Source organism: Apostichopus japonicus, chromosome 5 (assembly GCF_037975245.1).
Source record: "Apostichopus japonicus isolate 1M-3 chromosome 5, ASM3797524v1, whole genome shotgun sequence".
Taxonomy (NCBI): domain Eukaryota; kingdom Metazoa; phylum Echinodermata; class Holothuroidea; order Aspidochirotida; family Stichopodidae; genus Apostichopus; species Apostichopus japonicus.
In genome coordinates this window covers 14,587,088-14,607,484 of record NC_092565.1, presented here as the reverse complement: position 1 = coordinate 14,607,484, position 20,397 = coordinate 14,587,088, and the positions used below count along the sequence as shown (strand labels likewise).

The following is a 20,397-nucleotide window of genomic DNA, read 5'->3' as shown; positions in this document are numbered from 1 at the left end:
AGTTCCGCCTTTGCTAAAAACATTTCAGCGTTTTCGACCTCCATTTAGTAAAAAAAACAGCCTACAACCCCTCACCTTCCTGGCGCATATTGACTGAAATGCGCCGAAAACTCTTAACCTTCCGCCTTGAAAAATTCTCTAGTTTCGCCATTCATTGTGTAAAAAAACATTTCCGCGTTTTCGACCGGCATTTAGTGAAACAAAATCTTCTATCCCCACCCCTCCTGGCGCATACTGGCTGAAATGCGCTCAAAATTTTTTTCACCCTCTCTTGACAAAATCATCTAGTTTCGCCATTGTAAAAAAAAAAAACATTTCCGCGTTTTCGACCTACACTACCCTCCCTTGACAAAATAATCTAACTCATCCATTGTAAAGTACGATTTCCGCGTTTTCGACCTACATTTACTAGCTTTAAACCCGCACCCCTTTTTGGCGAATATAGGCTGAAATGCGCCCAAAAGACTTCGTCACCCTCCCTTGACAAATTCCTCTCGTTTCTGCGGTTTCCGCGTTTTCGACCTTACTATATAGCAAGGTCGATAACGCGGAAACCGCGGAAACCGTTGATATTGAACCCGGTTTTTCGATTTCCGCGGTTTCCGCGGTTTCCGCGTTTCCGCGTTATCGACCTGGCCAAATGTATACTGCTGTTTACTCAGTGAAGTAAGCCGAATGTGTCTACGTCGTTAACGTTACATGTCGCAGGCCCAAAATTTCTTAGTAGTTGAATATTTGCACGCACAGTAATTGCATTAAGAGTTGAGACCGTTAGCTTAATTAGCCCGATCTGATATTACAAGATGACTTCTCCTGAGGTGGGTACCGATGACGAGTAGGCCTACATTATCATTGGAAAATATCTTCCGTCGGGACTGTACCCAGAAAAGTCTACGTTAAATCTAGAAAGATCGATAAGGGGAAGATCGAAGAGCTTTAGACTGACGGGAGATGCCGATCTAGTTTACGTCAGCCCACATGGCAACGAAGATAGGCCCTTGGCCAAAGCCCAGAAAATTAAAGCTTACAAGAAGGGTTTGGCGGTAAGTGTATTATTTGTTTATTTGTATAAAACTTTTAGGAATTATTTCCACTGAAGAAAAAAAAATTCATATGGTACGGATTCCAAAGTCAGGCCAAAATGATTCCATAGATATGCATATAACTTGAACTAAGTGCATTGGCCATTTGGGCCTTGCAGATTATAGGTATATTTTATTATTTGTAATCACCTAAGAGTAGAACTGAAAAGTCTAAACTTTATTAGTGTTAGAGAATATCGTGATGCATAATTAGTCGGCAAGACACGAATAGTATTAGGCTACTATAGGCTAGCCTGCTGTAGCCTAGGAGTAGGATTTCGAGAGTTAACCCTATTTGCAAATAATTTGCTTTATTCAAATTTAAGCCACTCCGATTGGCAATCTCTGAAATAAAGCCTACTTGGTATAATTTATGTTACTGTGGTACCTTCCAAATCTTCCGGATCAGCTGTCAGTTACATATCAGCTGTGTAGTGTGTACCCATGCTACCATGAGTATACAAGCTTTTAATTTCAATAATGATTATGTGTTTGAAATTGCTAGGTAACAAACAAAAAGAAATCTTCAGGATAGGACTTTTCAGATTTTCTGAAAGATATGTCCTGGGATTAGTCCTCTTACTAGTTAAAACACAAGGTAGCAAGGGAGAGGGGGGGGGGTCCCTGTCTTGTCCATTTTGGAGGATCAATTGAATTAATGAGTGTTACTTTATTATCTCTTTCTTTTTAGAGGTTTTCCCATATTTTTTTAATACATTGGTGCCGGGATGTGCACAGACACTGCAGCAGGTCGAATATATGCTATAGGTAATCAGTTGGCCACCTGCCCATCACTTCATTGTCAGAAGGTTAGCTGTGTTGGCTAATAATGTACGATTTAATGGGTCTTTTTGCTGGTGATATTTTAATTATGCAAACATGTACATGGTTATGGCATGAATATTCATTAAACATTCTACCACAGTAATTAAGGTTGTTAATATATGCACAAAACAATGTTGCAATTAAATTAGTGCAGGTTAAACCATGGAGCTATAAACCTGGGATTATAGCTCCATGGTTAAACCAAGTTTATATCATTTATATTAAATTTGCAATGTATTATCACATGAAGACACTGCTTGGTGATATACTGTAGTATTGCTAAAATAGTGACCAGAATGGACCTAAAAACTAATATAGGCCTAGTGTAATCTCTTTGACAAATTTTAGGGTGGGTGAATAAATTTCTATTCAGGAGGATAGCTGGGTGTTGAGAAAAACAATTGAAAAAAGAGAAAATAAAAATGCACAACAATTTGCTTTCGTTTTATCCCACATGTTATCATGAACTTATTTGACCAAATGATAGGAGTATTTTGGTATAAGACCCTAATTTGAAAGAAAGGGATCTGAGAAGGTGGCTAAATCAATATTCATTTCTATTTCTGTAAGAGTCCTTGTAGGACACGAGTGGTGACAATTTCACCACCTAAGTATTATTTTCATCGGCATTTCAGCAGGAGGCACATGTACACCTGATTTTGATGGAATCTGCAATGGAAGTTGTGTAACATGTATTTTTTCTTCAAATACCTATCCTAGCTCATAGGCCTTACATGTCAATGGAATACATATGGACCACCTTATGCGTTCAGCTTATAAATGCTAGGCCTGGGTCGAAAATACTGTTCACAAGCAGCACAGTTATCACTAAATCACTTTGTTTTTTGTCATCTAAAAGCAATATTTGTTTGCATGATTGTAACTGCAAAGTCATTCACCATATGCATATCAAGTTATCAACCGATGCTTAAAGTTTGCATCCCTTTGTTGGCCAGTGCAAGAGTATAAGGAGTATGTGTGGAGATTGTCCAGAGAATGAAAGATCTAGCTCATTCATTTGTTCTTAAAGTTATAATTTACTAAGCATATATTAAAGATGATCATGATGGTGGTACATTCAGTAGACTTAATGACTTGCAGTACCGTCGCGAATTTTCATGTACTGCAGCCATAACACAAATTCCGCTAAGAACACATGTTTTTTTTTTTTTTTTAGCTGCGTATAATTAAAGCAACAGGAAAACCTTTACATAGGACTTCATAATTATCTGATATAAATTTCAAAATGAAAAGAAAACTGAATTGTGATATGAAGCAAGAATGACACATGAACATAACAGAGTTCAGTAGTTGAATTGTTGTCATAATTGGTATCCGAGAAAATGTCCTAGGTAGTACATTCATATGCAGTTCATAACTAAAGTACCAACAAAGCCATATCCTTTTGTCCAAAATTCATCCCCAATGAACCCATATGCTTATTTCAACATCTATTTAAGTAAAAAGTAAAATTTGCTACTTGGTTAATAACCAAGAAGTCTTTCCTTCCATACTGTAACTCTACAGTGTGAATTTCTGTCATTAATATAAAAAAATCTGCAAATTCCCTTCAAAGATTAATTTCTAACATTTCTAAATGCTTACAATATATATATATACCAAAGTACAGGTTGTACGATGGAGGTAAACTTCATGGTTGTACCAATGTATGCTTCCTACATCAGTTAGGTGTAACCCTGTCATCTCACTGACATTTTCCAAGGCAATTTTCTGACTAACTATCAATCACTCATCCAGGTACTTATACATCTGTCCCCCCCCCCACCCCACATTCAAAGGTGATGAAAATAGTTACCAGGCCTATGATAGTCCCTAGTGACAATTACCAGCTAGATTGTCAGCTAGATCACTGCATGTGAGTTGCATCTCACTTTAGAGATTTCCCATCGGACTTCCATATAACAGTTGGGTTTGACAAGTCAGTAAGTAATAGGTTTGGTAATGAAGAAAAAAATTGGTAACAGAGTCTTCCAGTGTGAGTTACAATAAAAAAAATAAAAACAATTGAATGTTTAGCATTTTACAAAACTCAGATATAAATCACTTGATCATCAGTTGTATGATTAGATTGTGTATGGTTCTGAATGCCATTTTACTTCTTTTTTTAGATGGGTGTGGATATGATTGGACCCCTTCCAGAGACCATCAATGGAAATAAGTACATCATATAAGCCCTATGTGACTATTTTTCAAAATGGCCAGAGGCTGTTGCTGTAAGAAACAAAACAGCAAAAACTGTTGCAAACTTTCTGTTTGAAACCATGGCCAGGTAAATATCCATCTTCTTTACATGGAATTAGTTACGCAGACCTGCATTTGCACTGTTTTAACTGTGACCCAGAAAGCGGCCATATGGTTACAGGAATTTATAGAAGTTGTTTTTTAAGTTAATGTCAATAAAATGTTAGTGGGATATGGTCAGTGCTTTTAACTTATTTTTTTTTTTAAATCAGTGCTGAAATGATTTCCTGATTAAACCATGCAGCCATTCTGCAGATGCCAGTAGTTCATTACATTACTCGTAATCAATACTTTAACAATAGTCATTTAAATGTTTCCATTTATTTAGATTTGGGTGCATGAAAATTGTCATCTCAGACCAGAGAGGAGAATTGGTTAATGCTCTGAACAAGTCCCTGTTTGACATGATAGGGGTGTAACACAGAGAATCCTCTAGCTACCACCCACATACCAATGGGCTTGATGAAATATTCAACCAAACTCTGCAAAGGTCACTCATCAAGGTTGTCAATGAAAACCAAGATGACTAAGATGAAATGCTGTCTTCAATTCTCATGGGGTACCATACAGCCAAACATGGTTCAATAGGTCTTTCACCTTTTGCTGTGATGTTTGGAAGGTTTGTAATAATTTAAACCTAACATTGCTGAATAGAGATTTACATTTGCTAAGGCCATATACAGAGAAAAGCAATCAGGGATAAGAGAGTTTGGACAAATCTTGCATAGCTACACCAGTCCTCTGTATGATAAAATCTAATTTGACACATCTCAGGTCCTGGGAAAAACCGCTAAATAGAGGACCATCAATAACCCAATTTAAGTTACAATATCTAAACAAATAAATATTAACCCTGTATATGGTACACTCTGCAGCAAGTACAAAATATGAACATTCATTAAACTGTAAATGCATGCCCATTAATTTAAAAGATACATTCAATTAATGCCACTGACATTGGTTTTGTTTTTCATATACTATATATTTATCATAATTGGCTGGTATGCAAGTTGGACGTATAACAGCACAGAATATATATAAGGGTTTTATATTTGTGCTGGTTTGAGTATGTGATGTGACTCAAATTTCTGGTTCAATGGTCTTAATAGTGAAAATAAAATATATAATAATTTATTTATTCTTCAGTCAACAAAGTGTTGTGAATAATTGATTGTTAATTTATCTTCATATATCCAGAGAGCAATGCTACCAGTCGACATTGAAGACTCCATTGTCCAACCAGAAGCTCCTAAGTACAGACTGCAGCGATGCACAGCGGGAGAGGGTTTTTCAACTCATGTCACAGTCGTGGGACATAATCAAAGGTGTTGTGAAAGAAAATATTGGCAAAGCCCAAGAACGGCAAAAAAAGAATTTGGATAATAGGCACCAAAAAAGGTAATTATATAATGCTATGTTGTACATTGAAGTTGTAGTTAAATGAATGGCAACATATGCATTGTATTATGATGTTAACGTATATCTGCTGGATTTTATTTTATTCAGAGCTTCGAAGTTGGTTCCAGTGTTCTCGTACGGAATGCTAGAAAGGATGCCCGAATAGGAGGGAAGCTTGAAAACTCTCGGCTAATTGGGCCGTATGAAGTGAAGGCTGTCAATGAGAAAGGACTGTACACACTTATGAACAGTACCACAGGCCTTCCTCAGAAGAAGAAATTCAATTTAATTCTACTTAAAGAATTTTGCACAAGTAAGATTTCTTTGCAGTATTTTGTTTTTTTTTGGGGGGGGGTGGGGGAGGAGGAGGATTGGCATGATTCCTCCAGAATTTCCTTAAAAATAATCAGCAACTTAATCAGTTCTGAGTATTTGCTGGCTTATGTGAGGGTAAAGGACTGTAGCGGTCTTCACACAATAAATCAGTTTCGACTTAATGGCCTAAAAAATTAACCATTCAACAATAATAAAGACAGGAATAAGTTAATTAGAAGAAAACTTCAGTTTCCTGACAATTGTTTTCAGAAATTAAATTTCATTTGTTTTAGTTTCGAGAAGATAATTTTATGTGATGTCAGTTTGAAACTCTGCAATATAATGTTCAACTTCTGAAGAGCAGCTTTCCTGGCTTTGATAATAATTGTAACCTATTCATTCATGCTGGCGTGTGTGTACCGCCCACATTGTAAACACGATATCTCAAGAATCGAAGCTTAGATTGATCCCATAGTTTGTGCAAAAGAGTACATTGTTGAGTACAAGAAGGGTTTTGTATTGTTTGAGGTCAAAGGTCATTTGGGTCAGAAGCCTAATGTTGTGGGCCGAGGTCATAGGGGTACGGGACCATTTTAGTTTGGGGGGCAGAAAGTTTTGTGTCCGAAAGTTCCCGTGACACTATCTAAGCGGCGCGCCACCATCGGTTGGCGCGTAGCGTACAGGAACATTTTTGGGAACGGCACATCTGAGGCCTTGCAAGTTGCATATAAACATTCTTTCTTTTATAATCTCACATTTTAGAAATTTACACTTCCCCACAAAAATTTGGCAAATTAGAAGAAGAAAAAATGGTTACATCACTTTGAAGAGGAAAAATAGGACAGTATATTTTTAAGCTCATATTTAGTTACCGTATTTATTATAATAACACAGTACTCAGCTACCTCCAGAAAAACATTCATTGTTCAACGACACGTAGGCGGGATAATGTCGCTATGTCGGGTGAGACTGCAATTTGTCTCACAAAACAGTATAAAATGTAACAAAGAATGTGATAAACCTGTACTTCTAGGCTTGTAGGCACTCCTCCCCCCCCCCCCCCCACCATCCATTCCATCAAAAAGAAAATGTTTCTTATATACACTCATGTCGGAGATGTCCAGGTATACAGTTGACTAGTTAGAAAAAAAATTGATCGTGCAAAAAGCGTGGTAGCCCAGGTGAGCTGCGCTTACGGTGGTGTTACACGGAAATATTCGGGCATCATGATGCTAAATAAAGAAAATCAATGAATTGTCGGGCAAAAAATTGAAAAACGTTTGGGCAAGCTACTGCATATATATCTATATATCTATATATATATATATATATAGATATATATATAGATATATATATATAGATATATATATAGATATATATATATATATATATATATATATATATATATATATATATATATATATATATATATATATATATATATATATATATATATATATATATAGTTTCTCCTCATAGGCTGCCCGAATTTTTCAGGACTTTTGCCTGAATTTCTTGTCCTCTGGAAATTTGTTTTTTAAAACTGCCCCCCCCCCCCCCCGCCTCGTACGCCTACACTCTAAAAACACTTGGGTTAAAATTGACCCAAATTGGGTCACTTTTTGACCCAAATGAAAGTCAGGAGGGAACCTAACACATTTGGGTCAAACTGACCCAGAAAATAAGGTCAGAATAAGTGACCCAATTTATGGGTTGAAAATTTGACCCAGAAATATTGGTAAATATTGACCCAGGCAAGGGTTATTATGGAAAATCAACCAAATTTGGGTCAGCTTGACTCTTATAGGAAAAAATACATAAATACAAAAGGCTTCATTTGACAGAGCAATTTATTGATATAACTCCTTCAAAGAAAGTGAACTGAAATGTAAAATTGCAACAAAACTGAATGTTTCATTAACATGGTACCATAGTACAAGATCTAAAGGAAGGAATTGTTTGTAGCATTACCAATGATTTAATATTTTTTTTACCCCATTGCAATTTTTACATAAACAATTTCAACATTTTATTAGACTTGTTTGGATAAAATACAATTTGCTGAATGTATGAACGAACACTTTCTAGCTAGACATGTGTGTGTCTTCATAGTGATAGTTATCAGCTAAAGCATAGACTAGCTCGCATGGGGAGGTATTTGCCTTACTTAAGATGTAATAACAAAAGAAGAAAATGACAATCAAAACATGGTTGCCACATTTTTAAAAGATGGGGTGATGGATGGTCAGGCTTGAAAATGTTCACTATTATTAGGCCTCGTAAAGAAAGATTCCCCCCCCCCCCCCTTTTAACACTTATCCATGGCTTTCATTAAACGGCGGCAAGCCTATAAGTAATGAGTCCAAATATTATGTGTAATATTTATACTGCTGTTGTACATAACCCAGCACAGGTAAATATGTAAATATGTGTAGAATGGATACGCAGATTTCTGCATTCCAAGAGCCGTTCAATTGAAAATAGTCCAAGAAATTTATTTAGAGCAGATAACTGGGACAATCCATATAATTTCCTTCTAAAATTTCATGACAGCAAAACAATTTGTGAGCTGCAACTTTGGAACTGGAATTTATGAGATGAAAACAAATATGATCATACAGGCTGAAAACGTTTTGCCAATTCTTCTTAGAATACAAAAATATCTTTGCTTTGTATATGAGGCAAGTATGCCTTGGTCCCATAAACGTGATTCAACTAACAGTTGAGATTTCAACTAAAATCACACAACTTCAGATGATCATAAAGGTTGCTCGGCATTGAACAAAATTGTGTCCAAATTCTTTCAACTGTAATGTAAAAAGGAATTGTAATGGACAGTTGAATCGATTGACAAGTTAATTCTAGTGTTGCACTGTGCGACTATTGTTTCAACTTTGTTGAAAGTTCTTGTTGAAGCATGAATATGGGACCCAGGTATGAACATTTTCAGCCCTACTTCATTTTGATTTTCAAATATGTCTTCAATGACACAACTGATAATGAAATTTTCCCAGGTACATCAATGTCGTATACAACAGTCTGGAGGAACTGCCAGGAGTTGTATCATTGCCACTGATAATCCATATCAAAAACATGAAAACACTTAAAACATAAATCAATGGCATTAATCAGCGACTCCTGTGGAATGGCTTCTCTCTCTATGATTATGTAAGTTTGTTCCGGGCTAACCCTGCTGCTTCCAATAGCTAGAACGAATGGTTGCTTTTGTTTCACCCCTTCAAGGTAGTGTAGAAAATTGGTTCCAATCTGAAATGAAAAAGAAAAGGTTATGGAAGCAAACTTCTTAGATATATTCAAATACTGCCTTCCATATAGAAAGGATCATATATTGTAGTACTCCCCAGAAGGTGGGGTATTGATAGAAGCAATCTTTGTTTTGATTAAGGATGTGCAGTATTTAGCATTCACAACTTCAGTGATGAATAGTGCCACAATTTCATAGAGGGTTGTAGAGATGCCAGGTATTTTATGCATTGTACTGAAAACAAGTTTTTTTTTACTAATTCAGATATAAAGAATTGTCGGGCCTCTGTAAGTTAATTTGAGGCTCATCGAGGAACCCTGGACAATTGATTTTGGATGAACACAGTGTTCAAAAGTTAACAAGACAATTATACTATCCCAGCATACTGCCTGGAATACCGCAATGTCCTATCCGATCGGTGTGAATTAGATTGTACACTCTTCCACTGCACACTCAACATATTCTGCATTCACATTTATATACATGTATTCATATATCATGTGTATACTGGAATGAGGAATCATTGTTACAACTCTACCTGTAATGAATTTGGTTTAGGGTTTGTACAATGCAACCTGGTGCAGTTGTCTGTGTGAGAACTTGCTAGTGGGTAATGTTTTCACAATTTCTGGGGGTGGTGAGGTTCTTCGGGCATTTGATTGGCACAGCTGCAGAGCATTAGTGACCGATGCTTTGATAGTCCCCTTCCACCATTCCCCTTGGGAAAGTGGCTGAATGCATCGTTCATGTCTTTCAGATGGGAACATAAAATGGTGGTTCTAGGAGCAGGGTGGGATTGTAATTGATGAATGTCTTGTCTCACCAATCGATGTACACTGCTCGAGAACAGAAGGCAAGCTCTTTGCCTGTTTCATCCATAATTGTATCGTCTGTCAATTTTCCTAGATGAACCTGTAACCGACGATGATCTGATAAAAGGAATTTTTCTACTTCAAATTTAGCTTTCAGCTCACCTTTTGCAAATCCACAAATGAAGTTAGGGCATCTTCAATTGTAGCCCGTTTTCCTTTGCCAATTAGTAGGATGCATGGAATGCACTGCAGTGCAATGTTGCATACTTCATCATCTGTAAAGAGGGAAAATAAGAACCTTGGGGAAAGATTCACAGACTTAACACTCATAGAGTCACTGATTATGCCTGTGTTATAAGCTAACACATTTGTGGTAATATATGATGATATATCAGTTACAAAAAGGCTTTCAGTGGAACATTATGCATTATATAGTGTGGATAGGATCTCTGACGGCTCTACAAATCCACCAATTTCTCAACAGCATCTCTGATTGTGATCCAAAGTTGGGTGGATGCCAGGCCAATGAATGTTCGTCGATGAAGCAAGACAATATTACCAGAATTCTGATGCGAGAATAGAAAACATTTGTAGCTTATAACAAATCCGATGTCATCTATGTTGACTGTGCAGGGTTGCGCCCATGCCAGACCTGAGACACTGTGTACTGACACATGGCAATCAAGCATAATACTTGACACTATTCTGTTATCTGACTGGCCACCTTAATCCCCTGACTGACCCCCTCCTCCAAATACACACCATTTTCATTATTTCCCCTGACTGAGGTGAAGCTCAACCGGGGCCCAGTGACACATCACTGGCAGTGTCACATGAAAACAGTTCACATGCATTTTACCTGGGTTAAGTTATTGCACCTTAGTTACCTGATAGTTGACTGCTGTCTTGATCAATCCCCAGGTGTCAAGACCAACCATTTTGCTTGTCAGCATAATGCAGTAGGTTCCTAGCGAGTGCAGGTGTCCATAACAGGAACAATTTGTCCCCACACTTTGGCTTGATGACTTCAAAGTCAAGATTAATCTGAAAAAGGATGAAATATGTGACAAATCTGCACAGAAAGCATTTTTTGTGCCCAGACTTGGACTGTGAAGATTTTTTCCTGTATAATTTTTTACACAATGATGATTCATGATATATACAATATACAGTATTGCTATGGAAAAGATTTACACATTGTTAGTGTGGGTGAAAACAACTTATCACAGATAAAAGCTTTCAAATTGGGAAATTTTGGTAGCCCATCGGACTACTGCTACTAAGTGTTCTGACAGTTGTGGTAGTCCAACGTATATTTGGTTGTCTAGGGCTACTCTGCTACAGCCTACTGAACTACCACATATTTCGAACCCTGACGATTATGCCAGGCCCTATATAGATTGAGGTTTGTCTGGTGCTGGCATCATAATCTGAATATTTTCAATGAATGTTGAAGCAATTTGGCTGAAAAGTGCACATTACAGGCACCCGTGCTACTTACTTGTTACAACACCCCCCCCCCCCCCCGCCCCTGCTTAACTGTACATACTTAATTTGTAGAATTTATATACAAGTATTTATCGTAGGGTATCATAAGGTGCCCGAATACTGCATATACACATAGGCTACCTAACAATACGTTCCAATATTACCGTATAGCAACGTGCTCAAAAAGCAATATGAACAAATAAGATCTGCTAGGCCTACTTATTTTTCACCATAATATATGCAAAACAGGCTGTTTTTTCACATCTTGACCAAATAGACCTAGCATAGGCCTATAACATTCTAGGCTAGGCCTAAATGTTATTTTGTATGATAATTCAAAATTTTCATTGCCAAGAAATTTTCAAATGAAATTGTTGTAAATTTATTCCAAGTTCTGCCTCTTTTTTGGTCTTCTTTGCCTTTCGTTCGGAAGTCAGATAAGCTACAGTATGTTAGTACACTTACTGCTTAATCAGATGTAACATTAGCTATTTAACTAGGACTAAGCTATTTTTGTTATTTAGGCCTAACCCTAAAATTCTGGTAAAAACTCTTGTTCACAGGTGCTTGTTCCATATCTAACGTTAGACCTATAACACTATACGCAGTAGGGCCTAGGCCTAATGTTAGGCTAAATGCTTCACACTACAGTAGCTGCCCCGATGTGTACAAAAAAAAACACCCCATTAGCCTGTCCAAATCTAGCCGTCATCCTCATGATCGCAAATAGGCCTAGCCTAGGGGCCTCATCATATTTACTCAGCAAACTTGGCACAACAATGCTTAATTATGCATCGTCAACAATGCTTACTTATGCAGAACTTTGTGCATCGTCATATTTATTTTAAATATACAGTTCGGCAAATGTAAGAATATGGAATAATGTTTGGTCTCCGTGCAAGTCCATGGGTCTATCCACGGGCGATCCTAACGGTAGTAATAGGCCTAGGCCCTATAGGATATATTGACATCTTACTTCTTAGTCCTATCGAAAACTTTGCATTTTTTGTACATAGGCTAACTGGCAGCGACTAGGCAAAACGGGTCCGTTTAACAACTTGGACAGAACTTTCTGTAAATTAGCTCCATATTTTACAATTTCAACCATTAGGGGCCTAATATTCATATCAGGATTGTGGATTTGTATACCGGATACTAAAGCCTAGTAGAGGTTTCGTACATATATACATAATCTCAATATTTTAAAGAAACTACTTAGCCTAACCAGATAGTGTAATGTCTACAGGCCATGCCTACGTTAGGCCTAGCCTATGTTATGGCTTAACGTTAGGCCGTAGGCTAGTACGACTACGAATTCAGTCACCGACTTAGCCTTACGTTATGTCTTCGTATGCTACGTCAGCATTTCTTGAAATTTAATTACATATAACAAAAGATATTTGCACATGATACCATACCTTGGAATGAATAAGCCCATTCCATCAAGCCCCATTCTACTAATTTATCTTTCACAAACGAATTCATCTGTGCTTCTGATCATGTTCGCTCTGTCAGCAACCTTGTCCTACAGCCAAGTTGTCTATGGCGCGCGCGCAGGGCCAATATTATCAGACGGTCAATGTGTGTTCGTTAATTGGCTGATCTGAAATGATGCACTCATATTCCTATAATGTTGACCAATCATAGTGCAATATTATTTTGACTCATTGTTGAAAGTCAATTTCGGACTTAGCATTAGGTCATCTTAGTGTATGGTACAACCCAAATTGGGTTATAAGACCATCGACCCTGCGTTTGGGTCATGAATATGACCCAGGTGTTTTAAGAGTGTATGGCCGAGGTCAATGGATCGTTTGAGGGTTCAAATTGTGAAAACCATGTTTTACACAATATTTCAAAAGGACAGATGCCATATTTAGTATGTTGATGTATCACAATTATTAAAAGAAACCTGTTGTTGAGGTCATCATCATTTCAGGATAGTCTGTGATATTGCAAATTTATTGTTTGTCACATCACACTGCTTTACTAAGATCGAGTAAGTTGTACACCCTATAACTATAAATTATGTCAGATTCATGGAAAAAAAAACAGCTCATGTTACATCATTGAATTAATGCTATTTGAAAGAAGCACATGGCATTGCTCACAATATTGCTAGTAATATGAGTAATATTATAATAATATTCCCAAGGAATTTTCTGTGCTATGATAGCTGAAGGAGAGAGGGAATCCCTTACACTGGCCAAGTGGCAAGTTTTTCAAAATATTTTCGTAAGGCCTATTTTTACAATTCATGGTTAAGTAAGTTTCCAGTGTGCTATGATTGTGTTCTTTGCTTTGATTCAACAGAGATCTGTTTGCAACAGTTTTTCTTCAAGTTCCACGAAGCAGTTGTATGACCAATTGAAGAAACTCAAAAAGTTTGAAGTACAGTAAGTGTTAAATAAAGTGGGATTATATGCACTCTATAATCATGCAGTTACTGATACCAACCTCAGTGGTATACATTGGCAGTTACAAGCAAAATTTTGTAGTGCTTAAGCAACTCTCAAAATTCAAGCAGAAACAAATATTGATTAATATTAATGATAAATGTGCTCTACTTGTTACCTATCATCATCGCTCGGCCAAACGCTTTTAGATGTTTCGCTACTTGTTGCAAACTTTTGTTGTGCTATATAGAAATGATATGTATACTTTCAATGGTTAAGCACTGCATTTAAAGGAACTTTTTATTGAAAAATGGGATCCAGTCCTTCTGGTCATATCATTGTTTGTAAGTTTATCGCCCTAAGCCTTGCCTTGTCATGAATTTTACTTTCTGTGATTGAGTGCTTGAACTGTTGGCCTGTCCTGCCAGAAAATTTGAATCTAACACTGACTTACGTCAAGACGTGACCTTAGTGCTGCAAATAGGTCACACTTGATCAGATCTCACTCTAAGCTTGGCCTTGATACAATACACAGGAATGCGTATATGGCAAGCCATGTGGGACAAACACTGCATAATATATCCGCGTATTAATTGGAATTTATACGCGTATTAATTGGAATATATACGCGTATATATTATTAGCCAATCATATGGCTTAAATATATCCGCGTATTAATTCTAATATATATACACGTATTAATTCAAATATATACACGTATTAATTCGAATATATACACATATTAATTCGAGTATATACACGTATTAATTCGAATATATACATGTATTAAATAAAATACATATGGGGATTAAATCCAATATATGCACTGATTAATTAGAATATTCACGAAAAAATATTTCCGCTCTTGCTGTGTACATATACCAACGATAAATGTTTTGGCGGGCTCGCGAGATCGCTTCAAAAAGCGAAACTTTACACATGTACAATTAATACGCGTATGTATTCCAATTAATACGCGGATATATTATGCGGTGTTTGTCCCACATGGCATGCCATATGCGTACAGACTTCAATAGGCTATCAACTTGCCATACTGTATATCTGAATGCTCGCATGCTCAAGGAGGATCAGATCCCACATTTGGGGATTCAAGTTGCTATACTCTGAATAATCGCATGCTTAAGGAGGATCAAGCAGACCCCACAAATGAGGTGATCAACTTGCTAGTCTGAATCTCACATGCTCAAGTAGGACGAGACCTACAAGGGCGATCAACTTGCTATAGTTTGCATTCTCGCATGCTCAAGGATGATCAGACCCTACAATTTGGGTGATCAACATCCGATGGTATAAATTATTGCATGGTTAAGGAGGATCAGACCCACAAGGGCGAACGACATGCTAGTCTGAATATACTGCATACATGCTCACGGTGGATCAGACCCACAATTGGGGGATCAGTCTGAATGCTCGCATGCTCATGGAGGATCAGATCTGCATTTGTGGCAATAAACAATATTGCTAGTCTGAATGCTTCACCTTGTTATTACCGAATGCTGCAACATACATTAATTTGAAGTACCCATTCGTAATGATTGCTGAAATCATGTTTTCACAGTAATATTTACTTTCTATTTAATTTCTGTAACTTTGAAGCAATGCTTACTATTCATGCGTCCTTTTCTGCAGGCTGAATTACCTCAATGACGTTCTTGTCTCTCATGCTGTGGACCATCTCTACCACCTTGTCACAGGTTGCACCGAAACAGAAGCTGAAGCAGCCTGTAGTCAACTGGGCAAAAGCTTACCAAAGTAATGATCCTGATGCACAATTATCTTTTCAATATGATATGTGGTGTAAACATGCATTTTTTAGCTTGAATGTGAATACTTATAAACTTCTCTATTTAGTCAATAATTTTAAACTTTTATGTATAGGTATAGGTTGGTGCCAAGGGTCAGAGCATTTCACCAGGATATGAAGGGAGGCTATCCAAGCTGAATATGATGAGGTTGGAGATAATCAGGTGTTTGAGTATAACAACCAGTGGTTAAGACAAGAACTTGATAATTTACGATAAAAAGGTTTCTTTCTTTCATGCATATCGTTATTGTTTGTCCCCCCACCCCCACTGATAGACAATTCCAGAAAAAAAATCCTGCTTGAAGTTTAAGTATGTTTATATGTGCAAGTTAGATTAAAAACAACAAGCAACAAGAAAAACAAAGCATAAATGCTGTCAGATCACTTTTTGGAACCGGCAATAAGTGTCCTTATATTAAGCAATATTTAATTCACACATTCCCTCTGTTCAAACCACACTAGATTGGTTTCAATTCAATTCAAAACTTCCCCCCCCCCCCCTCACACACACACTTCCTCCCCCTCCATATATATCAAAGGGTCTGTTTTTCTCCCCCTGGCAAGGAGAAAAATATGCACACAATTAGTATACTGAATAGAATTAGTATTTCTATTATCTTATAATGCATAAGTAATGTCATTGTAAGGTTGAATCAAGAGCAATGTTCCCAGAGAACTCCAGTCAGAATGATGGTATAAGTAAATCCTGGGATTGTTTTGTTGATTGTGAAGTTCAAAGGACTCTAAGGTGACAAAATTCTAACAAAAGTCTCACATAACAAGCATATATTTTACCACACATAGAAATTAAGTTGTTCTATTGGTAGTTGTAATCTATAAACTCATGTGTCACATCCAGGACAGTAAATGGCAGTTAGTTCGTCTTTCTTCAGGTAAAAAGAAAGGAAGCTTGGAAAATGTAAGATTTGGTATGTATGTGAATCATATTGATTATATCCTATATTTTTGGGGTGGATGTCAAGGGGTAAACAGGGTTCAAGTTGTGAAAACCTTGTAAATTATAAGTTCAAGAAAGGAAGCTGAACAGATACCATATTTAGTCTGTAAGTATACCACATGGCTAAAAGAGGCCTTTGTTATTGTGGAGATTAACAGTGGTCAAATTTTGTAAACCTTTAAAACTTGATATCTCAAGATGAGGAAGCTGGAAGAAATCTCATATTTACTGTAGTATGTATCACATTGAGTGAGTACAAGCAGGCTATCAGTGGTCATTTGTGTCAGCATCTGTCATTGTGAATATACTGTTTGTCACTTCTTGCTGTATTACTAAGATCAAGTGTGTCAGTATGTCCCATTCATATGAAAATACTCATGTTGGATCATAGAAACCACAGCCTGGTTTATGCATAGATGCTACTTGACAGCTGTCCTCATATGCCATTCAAGTATATCAAGGCAAGTAACAACTGGGATATAGTTTCTTTATCTGTGATGCATTATGTAGTTGTTGCAACTGAATAAGCGTTTTCGTAGAAAAGGTCTTGTATCATGTAAGTTAACTAAAATCTCAATTAAAGTTGCAGAAGTATAACGCACTCATCATACAGTATATCTAGGTGTTTGTATTGATGACAAACTAAGTGTCAGTGGTCATATAAGCAGAATACTTAAGCGGGTGTACTTCATAGTCTCAACTCTATCGTATATAGTTCCATATTTTCATGTTGATGTTAGGAAAAGAGTTTTTACTGCCAATATCTTACCACACCTAATATATGCTGTTTCTGCTTGGTATCACTTTTTACGAATTAAAGATAATAAGAGAATTTTTTTTAAAGTATTGTTCTAAAATTTTTAATATAGATTTTAACTTTCTTATGAGTACTGTAAACAATGCTGCTAAAAATGAGTTCATTAGAAGTGTAAATTGCATACAGAGAAATGACAGACATTCTTTGCAAACCGAACTGAACTCTCTACTTCGAGAAACTACTAGGTATAATCTGAGAAACAAAGCAATAACACCAAAATTCAGAATTAATGTGTATAGAAATAGTTTTATTTATCGTGCTGCTATTTATTTACAAAATGGTTATCTGGATAATTTATTGTAGACAGCTGCACTTGTACGTTTTGTATATATATATATATATATATATATATATATATATATATATATATATATATATATATATATATATATATATATATATATATATATATGTGTGTATGTGTGTATGTATGTGTGTATATGTTTGTATATGTGTACATATGTATATGTATGTATGTGTATATATGTGTATTTTTATTTTCAGTGTTGACTGGCCTTGGATGCTCCCCAGTAAAGGATTCAAGTGATTATACTGTTGACTGTGTCAAGACCAAACTTTTAGTGCAAAGAATATTTAATATCAAAGGAAAAGGTGGGCCAAATATGTAGACAAAAGCAAGAGAAATGTTAACTGATACCAAGTTGTCTGAATTGTGTACAAATATGATTTCACTGGCTTCAGCTTGCATTTCCCAATTAGCCCTAATTCATTTTTTTTTCTTTTCCAACATTTGAACAATAGTCATTGAGATACTTTGACTAACACTAAACAATCTGAGTGTAGTAGAACTGGTTCTCACACAGCCTCCTTTCCCAGTATTTATATTAAGCCTGATACTTAGTGTGACCAGCAGCATGTCATTTGAAGGTAGTCTGTATAGGCCACAAAGTTGTATTGTGACATCAAGAAGTACTTTCCTTGAGGTCTTTATAATCTCCAAATTTTTCTCAGACATTTTAAAAGAACATGCAAAAGGACAGAATGTCCCAGTGAGGTAAATTTCCTACAGGTGGTACAAAAACAGTTTAATAATTTTGACCATAGGTGACCATATTTTAGTATCTGGCATATTTGAAGCCAATGCAACATACTTTCAGCTGATTTTTGTTGAAAATAAATGATATAGCTTAGAGGCCTTTATGTCCATTAACAATACATCGTAGCAATAAACGTTTTTGGTGTTTATCAATACCAGTTGTGCATGGTGAGATATTCGTTTGGAAATACCTTCTAATGAATAATGCACTGCCTGACTGTGCAGGCAATATATCATGATTCGGTCGTTGACATGTCATGAACACACGAAAACACCTTACACAAACCCTCTGCTCCTATACCATATGATTTTATATTGCTTCCCAAGTACCATTTCCAACCAGCTAGGCATTGCCCAATCTTAAAATATATCACATGAAAAGGAATTCCCAAGTATTTTCACCATAGTTCACATTCACAGCCTGTCGATAATTGGATTAACAGTAGTCTACCTTGAATTGATTGCCTGACCAACAAATACTGCTAGGCTACAACTGTGGACGCCAAAGCATGGTTTACTTTGATTTATGTAACCTTTTTTTCCATTTGAATGTCATTTTGTCTTGAGATCCCCAAGATTTCAAAAGTTACTAGATGTGAGGCTATCTGTTATTGTCAATGGTTGTCAAGCATTAGTATTAAAAGTAAAAGGGAAATCGGATGATTTTTTATAAAACAAAGTATTTGAAACAGCTTGTACTAAAAATAAAGAAACAGATACAGTTGTTCTATGTCACAATAGACGTAGGATGTTGCACGAGTCTTGCAGCACTTTTGTCATTTTATAGAAATGTATTTATCTTATGCAGCAGAGAACATGAAGGAGAATCAAATTTGCAATAAATTTTAAATTAAATTGATATTTCCATTCATTTGTGTCTGTCCAAATAGTATCATGCAAGAAATCATTAATGACCATATATTTCAGCCGTTCATCATGTAGTGAAATTGGTCTAAAGTTCCTCTATAAATCCTGCCATTAAGAAATGCAATTAAGATGAAAAGGCGTACTCCAAAGAAGCCTTGCAGTCCTGATGTTTTTGCACTACGTTTCCATGCAGAAGAGCTTGTAGGACACATTTATCCGTGCTATTCTCTCATCCTGTCCGCGCGGACAGAAAATCACCACACACGGACGTTTTTTCCTAGTTAATAGTGTCCGTCCGGACAGATAATACTGTCCGCCGGACACAATTCCCCCCGAGAAAGTTGTCCTACGGACACAATTCCCGTGGAATAGTGTCCGTGAGACGCCCGGACACTATTCCCTGTCACACGGGCACAACATCAGAGTGGCACTTTCTTATTCCACAACCACCACTCGTTATGCTATAAACCGATACACACCGGCCATATCACTTAAATATATATGATGTGTTAGTATGCTATCAATACTATTTATTGAGATTGTTTATTGTTAACCGTGCTACAAAAAGATATGGGATGCCATTTTAAAAATAGCATGTACAGACTAAAAATAAATCATTAAAATAAAACATTAAAATTTAACAAAGGCTTAAGATATAGGGGCACATTTTATTTGCCAGTAGGGCACATTTGCTATTTTGGAAAAACAGCAAGCGGGGACACGTGCCCCCCCCCCCCCCGACTCCTACCCTTGCTATAGACCATTGGTTTCTCGATGAGACGATGAAGAATTTACACGGTATAAGCATGGGTAGCTCCCGGGAGGGCCCTCGTTTTTCTTTCTGGGTGAGGATCATCCAACCCAGTTATCCCCCCAGCCCTCTACATGAGAGTCGGCTTCAAAGACATGTACGAGGGTATCCCGTACGAGGGAGTGTATACGAATACAAATGTATCCATGACGACGAGAGCGAGTACAAGAGTATCCACGAGAGCGAGTACAAGAGCATCCACCAGGGCGAGTACAACAG

The 20,397-nt window shown here is 36.8% G+C and overlaps 1 long non-coding RNA gene across 7 annotated transcripts; it reads left to right on the top strand.

Annotated features, from left to right (window-relative positions):
• Positions 1-644: 644 nt before the first annotated feature.
• On the top strand, positions 645-19,503 carry LOC139967770 (uncharacterized). 7 transcript variants are annotated; one of them, XR_011793148.1, is made up of 8 exons: positions 645-1,043; positions 1,774-1,850; positions 4,037-4,197; positions 4,498-4,788; positions 5,367-5,567; positions 5,676-5,880; positions 13,761-13,843; positions 15,494-19,503. It is a non-coding gene; the product is annotated as an uncharacterized lncRNA (long non-coding RNA). The 7 variants fall into 7 exon arrangements; XR_011793146.1 differs by having other exon boundaries at positions 1,774-1,891; XR_011793147.1 differs by lacking the exon at positions 1,774-1,850.
• Positions 19,504-20,397: the final 894 nt, after the last annotated feature.